Here is an 18,062-nt window from a genome sequence, read left to right as displayed (position 1 = left end):
CTGGTTTGCTGTCCAGGCGAGGAGGGGCTTGAACTGCTCTACTCTCCTCATTTACATTGGCTTCTTAACATTTTTTGAGGGCTGGCGGGGAAGAGAGTGGGTTTTCTTCACCACTGGATGGGTTTTTCTTTTGTGTGTCATGGTTAGGCCTTCCCAGGGCTTCTGCTGCCCTCTTCCAGCATCAGTGGCTTCTTTCCCAGCCCCGAGTTTGTACATGAGTCCCATGTGCTGGCGAGAGGGCACCGGGTCACACCACGTGCCACTGGGGCAGCCTTCGCATGCCCAGGGATGCTGGGGCCAGGCTCTGGGAGCAGCAGCATCCCCCTGATGAGCTCCATCTGTATTCCATAGGAACTCTGTCCCCAGAGAACTCAGCCCCCCAGACTGGATCTAACACCAACGCTACCACGGCGAGGCAGCAACAATCTGGTCCCTGGGTATCCTGCTGTACCACCTGGTCATAGGGAAGCACCCATTCAGGAGGGGCCAGGAGACGATCTGGGGATGAATCTTGTTTCCACGACGGCTCTCTCAAGGTGGATGGATCCTCATCTCTGGGCATTTCTGGGAGGGAATACCAGTGTTGGGAGACAGCAGCGGGCTCATGAGCATCCTGCTGTGGCAGCTGCTGAGGGGGTGGCACAGGTCCTGCTCTCCTGCTCGTCTCCAAACAGAGAATCTATGGGGAAGTTTAGGCACAGCTCTGGGCACACCCAGCATGGCCTGGGCATGAGAATGGGGGGGGCAACTTCTCCAACAGACTGGCAATTTCTGCTTTCTCTCTTCAGAGTGCCAAGATATTATTACGAGGTGTTTGTCCATGCAACCCTTGGACAGGCCATCCTTACAAGACCTTTTCCATCATCCTTGGCTGCAGGGCATTCGTCTGCCCTAGAAGATGGGAGAGATGCACGTTGCACAGTTGCATCCAGAGGCCTGGCAAGTAACAGCTCCACACATCTCTTGGGAATCAGTGGCAGTCCAAACCAGCCTGCCTTTAACTCTGAGCAGGGGTCATCAGAAGGGAACACACAGGTCTTGGGCTGGAGCTGGTCTGGAGAATTGGGGTGGCAAGCACTGGTGGCCACCTTCCCACCTAGTTTTGCTTGTTTGGTCCACTGAGGGCTGGGGCTCTGGGCAGAACACTGACAGCCTGATCTGGCCCCCAGGACAAGAGAAGGAGTCCCTGGAGAAGCTGTACCAGGTGGGACTGCTGCTGGAGGCACCAAGGACAACCTCAAGGACAACAATCTCTTCCTCAACCTGGCCAGCTGAAGATGATGGACTTTGATTCTGGCACCTTCTTCACAGACACGCTCTGCGCCCCATTTGCCAGTGAGTTCACAGCCAGGGGGAAGCTGCCAGATCTGGGCATGGCACAGCCTGGCCGGGCACCAAAGGTTCCCCCTTTTACTGGGGTGGATGCCACAAAGTCTTCAGTAGGCTGCCAAGCTGCTTTTTGGCTCTGGGCAGCTGCTGAGGGGCTGGGTGTGCCATGGTGGCTGCAGGCTGGGCACATGTGCTGCCCTCCTGCTCTGCTGCCAGGGGCAGCAATGACTGGGAGGTTTGTGCCCAGCTCTGGGCACAGCTAGCACGGCCTGGGCACTGCAGGGTCAGGACAAGGGGGACAGGAGCCTTCGGCTGACAGGTGGGTCCTGGTTTCTCTCCTTGCAGCTGGGCTCTGCAGATGCTGAGGCATCTCTGGGCTGTGCCAGGGCTCTGCTGGGCTCAGCCCTGGGCACAGGACTCTGCCCTCACATTGCTCTGACAGCTTTGCACCAGACGAGCCAGTTCCAAGCGCACCGCCTGAGCTTTCTGCTTTGCAGGTGAGTGAGACGCTCCTGCAGGCCAGGGGTTTGCTGTTAGGGACACACACCCAATGGGCAAGAACCCACACTCTCCATGGTGCCAGCTGAACCTCTGGATTTCCACAGGATGTCCCCTCTTCATTCCTTTTTGGCTGGAATTGTGCAGTTGCACTTTCTTCCTCCTCTAGAAGTGCCAGGAGTGATCAAAAACTGGTGAGCGGGTCGTGTTCCTAAGGCTGTGCAGCCTGGAGCTGATGGAAGGAGAATTGCCCTTCTGCACTCCCAAACCAAGCAAAAAGCTGTAAGTGTGACTTTCTGTCTTTAAGAAGCCCCTGACAGTTTCAAAGGGAATGTGCAGCTCTTTCACAGGGTGAGAAGGAAGAACATCTCCTAAAGGATTTGGGCAGTGACAGAGTTTAGATTGCCAGTCTTGCCAGGAGCTGGCAGGGCACAAAACAATTTCTTCTTGCTTCACTCCAATTCCACCACAATTTAAAATAACAATATTGGAAACAAACCTCAAAATCTTTTTAAAAAGGGTTACTGAGGCCAGTAAAATGGATCAATGCCATCAACTCATTTACAAATTAAATAACTGAGTTTTCTGCTGCGAAAGATCAGTTATTAAACTGAATTAAAAGTTACAGAAGATTTTTCACTGCAAACTTGGGGTTTTTTTTTTTTATCTTTCACATTTTATAGAAGTTTTTTCTTTTCTTTTTTTTTTTTTTCCCATTTGTTTTGCTTAAAACAGAAAACATGCCATAAAATAGGAGTGTCTTCTATTCCTGGTTCCCGTGTGGAGCAGCTCCTTCCCGCTGGCTGAGTTGTTCAGGCAGAGCAGTCTCTGGAAGAGACTCGCAGGCTCCCTGTTTGCTGTTCTGCCCTACTTGTGCCCAGCCAGCTTTTTTTTTTTTTTTTAATTTTTGCACTTTTGAGTTATAGAAATTACTCTGTTGCTTAAGTTGGTGTCCGTGTCTTTGGTGCTGACCTTGCCCATTGGCAAAGCAGATATTGTGGGCCCCATAGAACCAAAGATGCCTTGTGACACTGTGGGGCCTGGTGTGACGAGGAGACCATTGTGAGACTGTGGGGCTCCATGGAACCATGGGGACCATTCTGACACTGCAGAGACTTACATTACCTAGGGTTCCTTCTTTTCCTCGCCCTGTCCCTGCCCCAGTCCAACAGTGCAGGTGACATAGTCATGGTTACCTCCTGCAGCAGCAACTGGAGGCACTGCAGGTCAGGAACAGCCACTCTGTGTCTGGAATGCTCAGCAGATGCTCAGCCTGGGCAGCTCCTGCAGCCCCCGGGCCAGCCCCGCTGCCCAGCACAGCAGCAGAGTTGGCCCCAGGGTTCCTCAGGCAGCTGCTGCTGCCCCAGGGACAGGGCAGTCTCTTTCCAGGGCTTCTCTGGATCCCAGGGGCTCCTGCTCTGCTTCTGGCACATGCCAGCTGCCCACAGAGTCTGTGCAAGGGCAACACGTCTGTGCTGGCCTGAGCGGCCACTGCTGCAGCCCCTGCCCTGCTCCCAGAGTCCGAGCTGGGGCTGCTGCTCTGCAGAGCACGGGGGCTGTGCTGCCCAGGGCCCTGGGCTGCCTCTGCTGGGCTCTGCTGCTCAGTCTGGGACACAGAAGCAGCTGATGGTGCTCCCTGCACTGACCCCCTCCCACACAGGCTCTGCTGGGACTGTGGAGGGGCTCAGAGGAGCCTGCCTTGTTCCAGGGCTGCCAGTTGCCCTTGGGGCTGCCCTGGATTCTCCTGGGGAAGGTCCCTAAAGCTCAAAGCAGTCAGTGCTCAGACTCTCTTCCCTGTGCTTGCTGTGTCCCTGGGGCTGCAGAGCTGTCCTGGGTCACAGCAGACATTCAGTCCTTGGTCTCTGGGTGACCCCACACTGGACAGGACTTTGCTTCAGGGCTCCATTCACTGATGGGATGGGCTGTCCCTGCAGATCCTCTGTGCTCTCCTGGCAGGCTCTGATTTCCTGCCACCAGAGCCATCACAGTTTCAGAGTCCCAGGCAGGTGACTTGGAGGGCATTTGTCACTTCCATGGCCACTGACCACTAACACAAAACACAAACATCTGACCTTGCCTTCACTCCCTGAAGTACTCACCACAGCCAGGTGAGGGAGGCAGGTGGAAAAGGCTTTGTGCCGTCCCTGCTCAGAGGGGATCCTCAGCACTGCCCTGAAGATCTGCACATAGGAGATAACAATAAACACAAAACAACCAAGTTCTAAACAGGCACAAACAGCAATGAGCCCATATTTCCTGAGGTGGGATTTGGAATAGGAGAGCTTGAGGATGTGTGGGATTTCACAGAAGAACTGGCCCAGGGCATTGCCCAGGCATAGGGGCAGGGAAAATGTATTGACTGTGTGCAGCAGAGCAGTGAGAAAGCCACTGGCCCAGGCAGCTGCTGCCATGTGGGCACAAGCTCTGCTGCCCAGGAGGGTCCCATAGTGCAGGGGTTTGCAGATGGACACATAGCGGTCGTAGCACATGATGGTCAGGACGAAATACTCTCCTGAGATGAAGGATAGAAAGAGAGCTGAGCAGCACATCCTGCATAGGAGGTGTTCCTGGTGTCCCAGAGGTAATTGTGCATGGCTTTGGGGACAGTGGTGCAGATGCAGCCCAGGTCGCTGAGGGCCAGGTTGAGCAAGAAGAAGAACATGGGGGTGTGCAGGTGGTGGCTGCAGGCTATGGCGTTGATGATGAGGCTGTTGGCCAGGAGGGCAGCTAGGGAGATGCCCAGGAAGAGGCAGAAGTGCAGGAGCTGCAGCTGCATCATGTCTGCCAATGGCAGCAGGAGGAAGTGGCTGATGGAGCTGCTGTTGGACATTTGCTGTCTCTGGACATGGGTACCTGTTCATGGATAAAGAACAGTGACATGTCAGCTGAGGCTGCTTTGAGCCAAACCTGGACCATTCTCTATAGATTGTCACGCTGTGACCCACCCACCCTTGTTCCTGCTCTGGGAAAACCTTCATCCAGGTCCCTGACTGAGCTCCAGTTGTGCTGTCTGAGTGTGCCAGGAGCAGCTAGGCCTGTGCATGGGAGCTCTCAAGGAGCCATCCCTGCCCCGCTGCCCTGGATTTGGGGCCATTTGGCAGAGGGACAAGTCTGGACATTCAGGATTTGTCAGTGAAATTGCTCCTAATGCAAAAAAGCTTGGTAGCATCTGCACTCTCAAATCCAAAGGACCTTGGTGCCAGGGAGGAGATTTAGGGAACTTTTTCCTACCCACACATCATTCCTGTTTCTCTGATGTCAGAAATCCCCAGCATTTCTGCTGCACTGAGAGTTTGCCACTGAGAGATGTGAGAAGCAAAGGATTCCCTGTGGCTTAGGGAAGGTGAGGGACTGGATGAGTTCCTAGCTACCCTGGTTTTGCATCTTTGGCTGGAATCGGAGCACAATCACACTCCTGTGTAACCCTGAGATGAACCAGACCCTGCCCACAGCAGAGGGATCCCTAAATGTCTCACCTTCTCTAAAGGTCTGAGCAAGTCTCAGTACCCCTCTCTGCAAGAACACTCACGGTTCCCTTGGCAAACCTAACAGCATTTCCTCAGCTGTGGCATCTCTGCACTTCCCTGTGGGACATTCAGGGAACTCCAAGAGGCTCTGGCACACATTTGTATCCAGGAGGGCAGCTCACAGCTAGGAAGAACACAGCAAGGAGACTCCCAGGTGTGTCCATGATGGGATCTCAGGGAGGGGGCTCAGCTCATTCCCCTTTCCCATGGACTACTTTGCCCTCAGCCCCACAGGTCACAGGGAAGCTTGGACACTCCATTCCCATGGACACTCCTACCTGGCAGGAATCCCAAGGACAGTGCCTGACTCAGTGCTGCAATCCCAGAGCCTCCCTGAGAGCAGCAGTTTACAATGACAGTACCAGAGGAGGGCAGGAACAAGAGAAGAGTTTGTGGTGCTGTGCCTGGGAGGGCAGGGCAAAGACAGCCGGGCACTCAGGGCAGTGTTCCTGTACCCAGCTGTGCATGGCACCTCCCACACACCAACAGTGCCCTCCTGCCCCCAGCATTGCTTGTTCAGCCCCCTCTCCTTCCCTGAGCATCTCCCTGGGCCTGGACATTTCCCTCCTGAGAGCCTTGCCAGGCTCACAGAGCCCATCCCACCCTGTGTGCCCTCACCTGTCCCACACAAACCTGCCTGTCTGCAGGGCCCTGCCTGGGGCGGGGTCTGTCTGCAGCTGGGCAAGGGCAGCTCAGGAGAGCCCTGCTGGGCCCTGCAAAGGGGATGCTGGTGCTGCCCAGGGCTGGGGAGTGGCTGAAGGCCCTTTAGGAGGCTCCCATGAGAGAGACTGACCACCCAAAGTTACAGTTCTGGAGTGTTATAAATTACTCACCACAATCAGGTAAGTCAATCAATAAGGCAATTTATTAATTCGTTGATAAGGAACGAGCAAGCAGTGCTGGGGATGCGGGGAGTCCACCCTCCACCAACACATCCATCCTACACCCGGTCACTGCACTTTTTATAGGCAGTTTCTGGTTGGGCTGTGACATGTCTACTGTGCTGGGGTACAACTCTGAGCAAACCCAGACATGTTGGCTAGCACTCAAGCAACAGTGGCTACAAGCCTCCACCAGGTCTGGACAAGGCTCAAACGTGTTCTCAGGTTACAGTCCTAGCAAGCAGTAACAAGTCTGTTCATGTTCGCACAAGCCCATGTTCTCCTTATACATAAAAAGTGGATACAATTAATAATTATAGTGACAAAATAATAAAAAAAAGTCAGAAATGTCAAAGTCTCCGATACCTCTTATGGGTCTGACTGAGGAACAAAAGTGAGAAAGTGTCCCCACGCACCAGTCAGAGCAGGAAATTGGAGGTAGTGGTGACATGTGGGGAGAAGGAGGTCGTGGTGCCCTGGGGCACAGCAGGGTCTGTGCCACCAAGGGCTTTGAGGAGACACCTTGTCCTGAGGCACTGGAGCCTCCTGGCACAGCCCCAGCACATACACCCCTTGTCCTGCCCTCAGCATCCCCCCCACATCCCAGTGGCCTCAGGGATCTGCTGGGATGAGTCCTTGGTCAGGAATGGCCCTGGAGGGCTCCTTATGCTCCCAGGGACTGCAGGTTTTTCAGAGGACTTTGGGTTTTGTTTTTGCCTGGGAGTCTCTGAGAGATATGTGCTGTAATTAGTCCCATGAGAGCCTTTGTCAGTAACAACACTCAGTGGGGCTCAAGGTACTTTGGGTTTTTTAAGGTACTTTGGAATTTCCTTTCCACACTGAGTGTCTGAGAGGTTTTTGTGTAATCCTGGCCTCCAATTCTCTCCTCCAAGGAGTCCATGAGGAGCCTGTGCTGGGGATGAACCTCAGTGGGACCCATTAATGCTTTGAGACACTTTGGGTTTTCCTCTGATTTTGACTCCTGGAAAGGTTTGTGCAACCTCCTCTCCAGCCCTGAGGTTCCAGGACTCAGCACCAAATGCACCACAGGGCTCACTGGGATCAAGCAAGCCCTGACCAACATAGGTCTGCCTTGATTTCCCTCTGCTCTGGTGCAGTTCATTAGGAAGTTCTTTTTTGTTTGTTATGGAGAAATATTTTGAAGGGCTTTTAATAAATCAACATTCCTATTTTAATGGATATCTTTCTCTCTTTAGAGCAGAGGTGATTGCAGTGACTGATACTGATCCATGGTCTCTCCTAAGGAGGTCTGGTCAGGTCAGAGAAGCTGTGCCTTGAGTTCTTGGAGAACTGGCTGAACTCAATCAAAGAGGGGTCTTTCTTCTTTTATTTTAGCAATCTAAACTACAGTTTCCCCAGTGAAAACAGACACCTTCCTCAAGTGTGTGCAAAGTCCAAGGTGTCACCAAGGAGATTCCCCTTCCCCAAGGCATAACTGTGAAAAATGAGGTTCACTTTCCTGGTAAATTTTAAAAGGCTTAATTTAAAACAAACAAACAAAACCCCCCCAAAACAGTAGGAGACAAAGACAATAAAGCAAAGGGTTAATAAGGCTGGGTTCTGGCATTCAGCCGAGTACACACTAATTCAGAAAAACACTTCTTTCAATGCATCAGCATGTTTCATATTCATAGACTCTCATGCATTATTCAAAAACATTCCTTTTGAGCTCCCCCAGCCTGCCCATTCCTTCCATCCTGTAAATCAACATCCTTTATTTCTCTTTGTGGTTTTGTCTTGTTGTGGATGATCAATACATTTCTTCCCTGGGGGTCTTTGTGTCACTGCTATCTTCATCAGGGTAGGATAATCCAAGAACGTTAAGGATTTCCTGAGTATCTTCTAACATACTTTGTTAGTTACATAACAAAAGCTTTTTACATCACTATGCTATAGTCCAAGAAAAAATATATTTATCACACTGCTATTTCTAAGTTTTGTTAATAGCACAACTAAAAGGAACTATATTCATACAGCAAAGTTTTCCAACATTAAACATATAAAATTAATTTTAATATTTATATATAAAAGCCAATAATATAGTATGTACTTATAACAATATCCTCCCTCTTTCTTTTTATAAATCATTTGACTTGAGCAATAATCCTTGTTTTCTAGCCTCCATTATTCACTACTTTTTTCTTAAATATTTTTTCCTTCTTTTAAGAGGTCTTGTATATTATTTTGTTTCTTTAGTACCATGATCTTTTGTGCCATTCCAGATATAGTCAATTTTGGATTTATGGGCCTTGTTACCACTTGCATGCCTTGGACTACACTGGTGTTCAGTCAAAACAGGTAATCAAACAAGGAAGAAATATCAGACCAGCTGTAGCAGATAAAAGGAAGAAGCCTAGCTTATTCCACCACTCTATTCCCAATATGTTATCCCACCAGCTAGTTTTTAACATTGATTCACATTTTTGTACCGGTACATAAATTATTTTTCTGACATCATATGTAGGATGGGATCCCCATTGTCATCTATTTTTAAAGAACAATCTGATGTATTGAATTTCCCGCAGACCCCTACTTCTTCAGCTAACAAATAGACTAAAGCCAGCCTATTCTATTGGGGTTCGATATCCCCAACTCCCATCTTGTGCCCAGGCAGCCGGGTGATATTTTTCCAATATAGGTTTAAAGGGCCATTCTGCATCTCCCCATTTTTAAAATCCTCCAATCAAATCCCTTTTCTTTCATTTTAGATCCTCATAAACTGGTATTCCCAATTGATCTCCATGTGGTCCTGGGAAAAGAAAAACTTCTAGCTGCATAATTCCCAGAGTACCGTACCATAATTCCCTTTCCACTGGGAGAGGAGGTCAGGATATGCTCTTTTTCCACATAGCCAAAATAAGCTATCTGGTGCTTTCCAATAACCTGGCCCAGAGCCAGAGGTGATCCCTTGCTAAGGCTTGTGCCGTGGCACCTGCCCTGTGCCATGCTGGCTGCTCAGGCACCGCAGGACCAGCAGCAAACCCCAGTGCCAGGAGCAAAGGCTGGGTCAGCCAGAAAGGGTCAGGGCTGGGCACTGTTTCCATGGCAGGCACTGCAACACCACACCTGGGTCTCCTGTCCCGGCAATCGCCATGGAAACCCCTGGTAGGCCTTGATGCCACCAACACTGGCACTGAGACACTGCTAGGGCCGAGGGCCATGGCAGCCACCACTGGGCTACACTGGAACCAGGATTGCCATGGCAGCCAGCAAAAAGCCCCGTTGCTACTGTCCAGTGCCACCACAACCTGCAGGAGACACTTTGCTGAGGTCGGATCCGTGGCGATCAACCTTTTTCCTGCCATGGTGGTGGACTGTCACGGTCACTCGCACTCAGGGCCCATGGCCGGGCAGGGCTCCCATGGACACAGGCACTGAGCCTGTGCCAGAGTCGGCTGCCATGGCAACCATCCCAAAGGCCATGGCCAGGGCTGGGGGCATGGAAAGGAACCCGTGGAGCCGAGGCCATGGTGGATGGCTAAGAACAATGGTTTGGGCTGGGGCAGTGGGAATTTCCTTCTGGGGATGTGTCTGGGCTACTTCTGAGCACAGGGTTGATCACACAGAGATGGTTTTGCTCTTGCTGAGCTCGCACAGAACCAAGGCCTTTCCTGCCCCTCATGCAGCTGTGCTGGGGAAGGGCTGGTGGTGCAGCCGAGGTTGGGAGGGGACACAGCCAGGACAGGTGACCGAAACTGACCCTGGGGATATTCCAGACCAAAGGACATCATGATCAGTATATAAAGTGGGGAAACAAGGAGGAAGGGGGAACTTTGGAGTGATATTTTTTGTCTTCCTAGGATGAGGCCCTGTTTTGCTAGTAGACAAGTTCAGCACCAAAGACACAGACACCGACTTAAGGAACAGAGTAATTTATATAATGCAAAAGTGCAAAGAATTACAAAATGAGAAGCTCAGCAATGCACCCAATCCTCACTACCAAAGATTGCCTGTAGTGATTAAGAGACAGCACCAGTTACCCTCAGACTTTACCAGCAGCCAGGTGCACACATCAGCTGGGGGAAGCTGTCACAGCCAAGGGCTGCAGAGCCACCCCAGGACACTGGGAGTCCCTGTAGGTGCACCCACCTTTGCAGGCCACGAGGCTCCAACCTCGCTGTGAGAGGGCCCAGCTTCTACACTGATAAACAAACAAGCTGATATTACTTCTAGTGAGGGAACACCTGTGTAACATATGATATAATGTAATTCGTGTAAAGTTGTAAAATAATGTAAAATAAGCAATGCTTGTATGAATAAAATAATAAAAACTCAGAAACCAAAAGAGGACCATGGATGAAAAGGACACAAATTGCTTCATCACAGCATTGTAACATCCAACAAAAGCAGGACAACCCAGATTAACAAGTAAATAGCCGTGGCCACAGCAGAGATGGTTTCAGGAACTGTCCAGAGAACACCCAGATGATGAGAGCCCAGCAAACACCCACGATTAAGATAATCAGAGCCATCAGGAAAAAAACCATCTGAATGTCAGCTTCCCATAAACCAAGACCTGCAAGATAGATCTCAATACCATCTTCCCATAAACCAGAACCAGCCTTCATCAGAATTCATCGTCTCACAGAATATGGTTTTGTCCAGCTCAATGCAGTGAAAGAAAACCATGTGAATATGTTGAACGAGGAAAGGAGACAAAGACCTCTGCTCCAGGCTAGGAAAGACTGTATAAAAACTGGACTGACCAGGTGGATTTGTGAACATTGGGGGATCAGAGGGTGTTCACCCAGCGCCGATCCCGGGCTCGGCAGTGTCCCTCACGATTGTGGCTGTCAGGGAGCGTATCCCGGTCACAAAATAAATTATCGTTTATTTTTGATTATACTCAATTTGGCTGAATCTCTTTATTATCTATAACACCTGGTTTCATTCTCAATTTGGTTTCTCCCAAAGCCTGGCCAGGCCTCATGGAGGAACCAAGGGAGGTGACTTTGACCATACACGCCCGAACAAAGCCAGATGTGGCCTTGTCTGGTTTCTAAATACAGGAAGATAAATCCATGTTTCACCAATGCACATATACAGAGATCATATTGCTAACAAGGCTTCAGTAATGAGCTGATACAAATATAACATTTGGTTGGAAGGTTCATCTAGAGGTCAGCTTTGCCTCAGGGCTACCTCTCTCAGGACCTGGTGTTCAGGCCTCAGTACTTCACTCAGTGCTTTGACCTAGAGATGAATACAAACTTCATAGCAATTATTACCATAATAGAACCTTACATTTAGGTATTAGGCATAAAGGCATATGTTCTTGTACTTGTTCTTCAGTTAAGTGCTGTTCAAGTTCATTACTCAGAGCTGTTAGCATTCCTTTAAATTCACATTCCTTTTAAAACATGCCTAATTGGTTGCTATTCTGTATGCTCTTCATCAATTCCCCCCTTTTTATTGAGACTGTGTCTCAATACTCTGTTTCCCAGCACAAAGTGTCACAACAACTCTAACAATGGAACCATAACACACCAAGTACTCACACTGCAATGATTACAGTGACTGCAACAAACTCATTTCACAGCAGCCTCCAATTTGGAAGCCAATCCCACCATGAAGAATTTTCTTCTTTCTGCCACTCCTCTGCTGCTCTTTCTATCGAGGTGATGCCTGACTGGACTTTAAACACAGCACTGATAGACATTCCTGCAACATTCCTCCCCTAGAACAGCACAGGCTCCTCCCTGGCCAGCAAGCAGAGAATCCAAGGCCATGTGGTTCTGTAGAGCTCCAATTTGTGTTTGTTGGAGTCCAGAGGAGGTGCTATTGGATATTTTAATAGCATCACTTTTTACTTCTTCTAATAATCGATTAAGCTCATTAATGTAAACTCCACAGGATGAGGTAGCGCACATGGGGTACAGGGTGAGCCTGAATCATTGGCTTTCTGAAATCAAAGGCACCCCTTGGGTGGAAAATGTTCTCTTGGCCCCAACTCTTCCTAGTGCCTGTTGCCAAAGTGCCCTCAAGGGAGGCATCAATATTGCTCGAAACAGGACCCAAACCACCCTTTAAGAAGTCATTTATAGGCAGTGTCCACACACCCAGCAGCTCCCATTCCCAGCACCAAAGGTCTGATTTCCTATTTCCCACTGGGGGCTGCTGATGGATCCAGGGCTCCTCCCTGTGCTCCTGTGGTATCCCCAGTGCCTTTGGGCCAGAGGAGTTTCATTATAGCCCTGCAGCTGGGACTGCTGCAACACTGACCCTGACCAGCTCCAGCACCCCAAGTTCTATTGACATTGGAAGTGGTGGTAAAGCACAGAAATCCTTTCACATTGTGGCCTCTAACTGTAACAGGGTTTGGTTTCTCCTGAAGGGAAATATTAGTGAATCCTATGAAACTCCTAATGTGTTCCTTTGTTCCACACCACAGCTTCCTGTAACTGTCCCTGCACTGGCTCCATTAGGAGTCAGAACCCACTGACAGAGTTCTGACCACCCCACAGGGTGGGCCCTCCAACAAAACCCCATTCCTCTCAACATTGGTTGAGAACGTTTCCAGCCATTAGTTACATTGAGTGTTTTGGTTGCTTTGATTTTTAAATTTTCATAAGAATTTCATTACTAATTCCTTGGTCAAACTCTAGAAGTGTTTCTGTCAAACAAAGATTCTGGCTGACTCTCAAGATACAATTTACAGACATAAGCAGTACTTAGGCAACAAAGTTATTCATTCTTTATCCTCAATCTCATTCGGTTAGGAGCAATAATTCTGTTGTCCATGGAGCTGGCATCTTTTTAATTCCAGAATAATGCCTCCAAGGTCCTTTGCTGTTCAGCTTTACCGCACTGTCTGTGGGTGACAAGGCTTGGCCCCTTCCTTGGGGTCCCTTTCCCCTCCGGCTGGAGAGCTGCCAGCTCCCAGTCCTTGAGGGCACCCAGGTTCCTGGTTGGAATTTGTGTGGAAATCCCTCAGTGTCACATCAGCCTTCACATGGAGCATTCCATAGATTAAGAGCATTTTCCAAAGGGGCCGCTGGGGCAAACAGGGAGATTTGGTCAGGCAGAATCTGTAAAACAACATCCCGTAACATCCACTTGTTCGGGCATAGAACACTCGGCTGCAGGGACATATTCCCATCATTCCTGCCCACGTTTCAGGACTCAAACAGTGTTGTCTTTCCCCAGAGCTGTTCCTTCAGCTGGCTCAGGAGGGCCATTTGGCCACTGGACCCACACTCTGGCTCTGTTATTATAGGTCTGGTGGACCCAAACCCTTTATCTCCACGAACAGCAATGATTTGAGGTGGATGTCCATTTTTCACAGTTGTTTTAAAAACCTCAATATCAATAATTGTGCTACCCTTCCACAATTGAATACGGGGTTGAATAATCCAGTTGTTCACTACTGTTTAACAGAATTACTTTAATTGCTCTTTGATAATCTGCACGAATTACTCCTCCCATGACATGGACACTTTTCAAGCTTTAATAAGCAGTCATCAAACCAAAGTGTCCTGGAGAATCTGAATTCCTATTCCGGCATTGATAACTCTCATTTGCTTCTGATTTATCATAATTAATTCTAATGCATAAAGGTCCAGCCCTGCAGCCTCTGGGGTGGCCCTATTTGGGGCAATCAACCCCAGAATAATTCTGCAAGAAGTCCAAGTGTCACTCTTCATGGTTGTATTTGCAAATTGGGTGCAACCATGCACATCCAGGGGGTTTCCATTCCTCCAGTGGGGCAGTTGTTAGGGGTATGGAGCACTTCTGTGAGATGGGTTTTTCATTCTGACAGGTTCCCATCTCCTCACTTTTTCAACTGCTCTTCTAACAACCTCTTCATCTGTTCAATCAATGCTGCAGCTTGTGGGTAGTCTAGTATATGAAAAACTCAGAAGTCTTACTCACTTTCTTTTTCACAAGAGCAGACAAAGCATTTCACATCCTTGTGTCATAAAAACAGCCAATTTAATCCTCTCCTCTTTCATTCATTGTATACAATCGCACAGAGTTTGTCAGCGATGTTGAGGTCCTGGCCAGTCACTTTCTATATGGTCTTTAGTGTTACATCCCTGAGCAGCCAAAGCTGACTAATTAGTATTTGGACCATTATTGTACAATGTTATTATATACATATAAATATATATATACAATTTATTATTTCATATATATGTGTATAACTATTTATTATATTATTATTATTTCTCTTGCACAAACAAATCCAAGCTCAAGATTAAAAACCTTTTCTGTTCCTCCATGTGGGAGAGTTCCAAACAACAAATGATCGTTCTCTTGGTGCTGTGTCTGGGATGCTATTTACAAAATACATACTGATCTTCTCACACCCACAAGTTCTTTTCCTTTTCCATGTGCTATTTTTTGATGCATCTTAATATATCCAGTGATTCTTCTTCTTTCAGCTGACTTCCCCATTGCTCATATGCCCCACTCCAGAGCCAGCAAACTCTAGGGAAGGTCTTCCCTATATCTGGGAATTTCACGAAGGACTGATTTCTTACATTTACATTTTAAAAGCACCATTTTGTGGTTATCTGGCCAGACTACACCAACTTTGTTTTACCAGTGGGTAGGATCAGCAGCAGAGACAAGACTCGAAGTCTAGGAATCAGTGTCATTTACTGTAGTGTGAAGCAGCAAAGAATCACAAAAGGAGAAGGTCAGCAATTCACCCAACCATCACTGCCAAAGATTGCCTGCAGTGATTAAGAAAAAGATAGCACCAGTTACCATTAAACTTTACCATCACTCGGATGCACACATCAGCTGGGGGAAGCTGTCACAGCCAAGGACTGCAGAGCCACTAATGTAAAACAATACCATCTTCCCTCTGGTGCCAAAGAAGGGATTGAACCAGTTATACAGGACTTGCGAGACCAAGGAGTAGTAATTAACACTTATTCTCCTTTCAACTCTCCAGTATGGCCTGAAACCACAGAAACCCAGTGGGAAAAGGAGGCTAACTGTAGATTTTCGCAGGCTTAATGCCAACACAGACCCTCTTACAGCAGCAGTCCCAAATTCAGGTGAATTAATAACATCAATTCAAGAAAAGGCTCACTCAATTATGGCAATTATTGATGTTAAAGACACGTTTTTCAAGATAACAATACAGGCAGAAGATAGGGATCGTTTTGCTTTCATTTGGGAAGGTCAGCAATACACCTTCACTAGGTTTCCCCAAGGTTACAAACACACCCCCACTTTGGCCCATCACGCTTTAGCTCAAGAACTAGGAAAGATACCCACACCTGACAAAGTAGCTGTTTATCAGTACATTGATAGTATTCTTGTGGGAGGAAATTAAATGAAAGTAGTGAGAGACACCCAACAGAAAATAATCTCCTATTTACAAAGCCTTGATTTATAAATCCCCTCAGAGAAAATTCAGAAACCCTCTCAGGAAGTGAGGTTTTTGGGAATTTGGTAGAAAGGAGGTATGACGTGTGTTCCACCTGATACACTAACTTCTTTAGATCAGATTAAAATGCTTGAATCCAGGAAAGATCTCCAACAAGCTCTTGAATTATTAGTGTTCTGGAAAAAACACATTCCAGATTTTTCAATGATTGCTAGACCTTTTTATGATTTGCTGAAAAAAGGGGTAAAATGGGATTGGACTCCTTCACAGGAGGAAGCACTGCAATTGCTGATTGAATTGCCTGTTGAAGCTGGAGCTCATCAGGCTCAGGGCCCTATTCACCCCACAGATCCTCTCCAGGTAGAATGGGAGTTTGCCATCTCAGGGTTGTCAGTACACATATGGCTATGGGGCCCAGAAGGCCCTACAAGGTCCGTTGGTTTTTATTCCTGTGGCTTTAAAGATGATAAAAAAGATACACTACCTGAGAAAAGGGGCTGTTTGTGGTTAACTTAGCTCTCATAGAAGTTGAAAAAATTGCACAAAAACAACCTATTGTATTGAGAGGACCTTTCAAAATTATTAAGATTGTCACTACTGGAACCCCCTCTCCTGATGGGGTGGCTCAGTGAGCCACAGTTAGGAAGTGGTGTGCCCAGATTGAACATTACTGTAACATCTTCTCAATAACAGAAGGAGCCGTAAAATATTTGGCAATACAAGAAACTAAGAGCTTGGTTAGCAAGCAAGACAAATCAGCCTCGGTAATTAAAGTTGCCCCTCCTTTCTCCCCCAAACAATCAACAAATTCTTGGTTCACTGATGCTTCTGCCAGGAGAGAGGGTAAGTTGTGGAAACACAGGGCAGTAGTCCTCCACACTTCCTCCAGTGTACAAATTATTACTGAGGAAAAAGGCAGCACTCAAGTTGGTGAGCTAATAGCTGTTTGGAGTGTTTTCCAATGTGAGATGCAGAATACCTCTCTTGTTTGCATTTACACTGACTCCTATGTTGTGTTTAAGGGATGTACACAGTGGCTTCCTTTTTGGCAACAAAGTGATTGGGAAGTTAACAGAATTTCAGTATGACAAAAGGAAAACTGGCAGGAAATACTAATATTGCAAGTCGAGGTAATGTTACTGTGGGGTGGGTAGCTTCTCACCAGACAGATGGTAATCCAGCTGCAGAGTGGAATAATGCAGTTGATGAATTAGCTAGACTAAGTCCCCTTAAGAAGGAATAAGTTACAGAGGACTGGGAGCACCTATTAGAATGGCTGCATGTAAAAAGACAGCACACAGGTGTAAAAGATTTGTACACAGCAGCCCTCACTTGTGGTTGGCCTGTCACTAGGGAAATGTGTAAAACATGCATATCAGCCTGTAAGCAGTGTTGCAAACGGCTAGAAAGGCATCCTTTGGAAGATGATCCTCTGCATTTAAGAAAGGGTAAAGGCTTATGGGATGTGTGGCAGATAGATTATATCGATCCCTTTAGAAAGCCAGGTGGTAAAAATTTTGTGCTGCTAGGAGTGCAGATTATATCTGGGTTAGTCCAAGATGAAGCTTTTAAAAGAGCTACAGGAGATAATACTGTTAAAGCATTGCAAAAGTGGTTTGGAACTTTCCCAAAACTACAGGAAATTCAATTTGATAATAGGTCCCACTTCACTGCTAAAGTAGTTCAGGATTGGGCAAAGGATGATGCAATAAAATGGACTTTTCATACCCATTACTACCCCCAAGCTAACGGAATTGTAGAAAGGACCAATGGTCTCCTTAAACGACTCCTTAAACCACAGAAGGCTGGCTGGGATCTGCAGTTATGGAAAGCTATAAAAGGTATAAATGAAAGATGGGGAGTAAATGGGTATCCCAAAATAACTGCCTTTTGTCCAAAAGCCCCATGCATAATTCCTGCACTGTGGAGACCAAATTGTCCCAAGAATCCAGCACACTACCCTGGGCAACCTGTTCTAGTTGGATCTCCCTCCTGTAAGGGAAGTACCACTAGTGCTGAAAACACCCTTGAAAAAATATGCATGGGTAGCCACCAGTGCTCTGGGAAAGGAATTTCAGATAAGCACATATTGGATAGTGGATAATTGGATAATTTTAATCTCCTGCCTATTGGTGGCAGACTCTGTTGTGTTTACTTTCATAGAAAGAATGCTGAGGGACATGACAACCAGATAAACCATGATAACACTACTGGTACTTCTCTGCATCCTACCACAACACCATGGCCAAATCTCAGCTGAATGGCTGTGGTCTGAAGCAACCCTCATGTACACTAGTGCTCTAGGACCCTCCCCCAGAGATCATAGCGACCTAGTGACTTAGCAACCGTGGTACTGCATGTCTCTGAGGTGTACCAGGCAAGTGACTGGTTGGTTAGGACAAGAGTGACTGGGCTAGAGTATTAACTGGAACAATTGGCAAATAAATTCAGGTAGGATGCAGG

The 18,062-nt window shown here is 47.7% G+C and overlaps 1 long non-coding RNA gene across 1 annotated transcript; it reads left to right on the top strand.

The window, feature by feature from the left end:
• Positions 1–1,661: 1,661 nt before the first annotated feature.
• LOC306803775 lies at positions 1,662–2,676 on the top strand. Its single transcript, XR_013774691.1, has 3 exons — positions 1,662–1,826; positions 1,997–2,109; positions 2,563–2,676. It is a non-coding gene; the product is annotated as an uncharacterized lncRNA (long non-coding RNA).
• Positions 2,677–18,062: the final 15,386 nt, after the last annotated feature.

This window comes from Erithacus rubecula (genome assembly GCF_903797595.1).
Source record: "Erithacus rubecula genome assembly, chromosome: 6".
NCBI lineage: Eukaryota > Metazoa > Chordata > Aves > Passeriformes > Muscicapidae > Erithacus > Erithacus rubecula.
The sequence above is the reverse complement of the archived record's forward strand: the minus strand, read 5'-3'. Positions and strand labels throughout refer to the sequence as shown.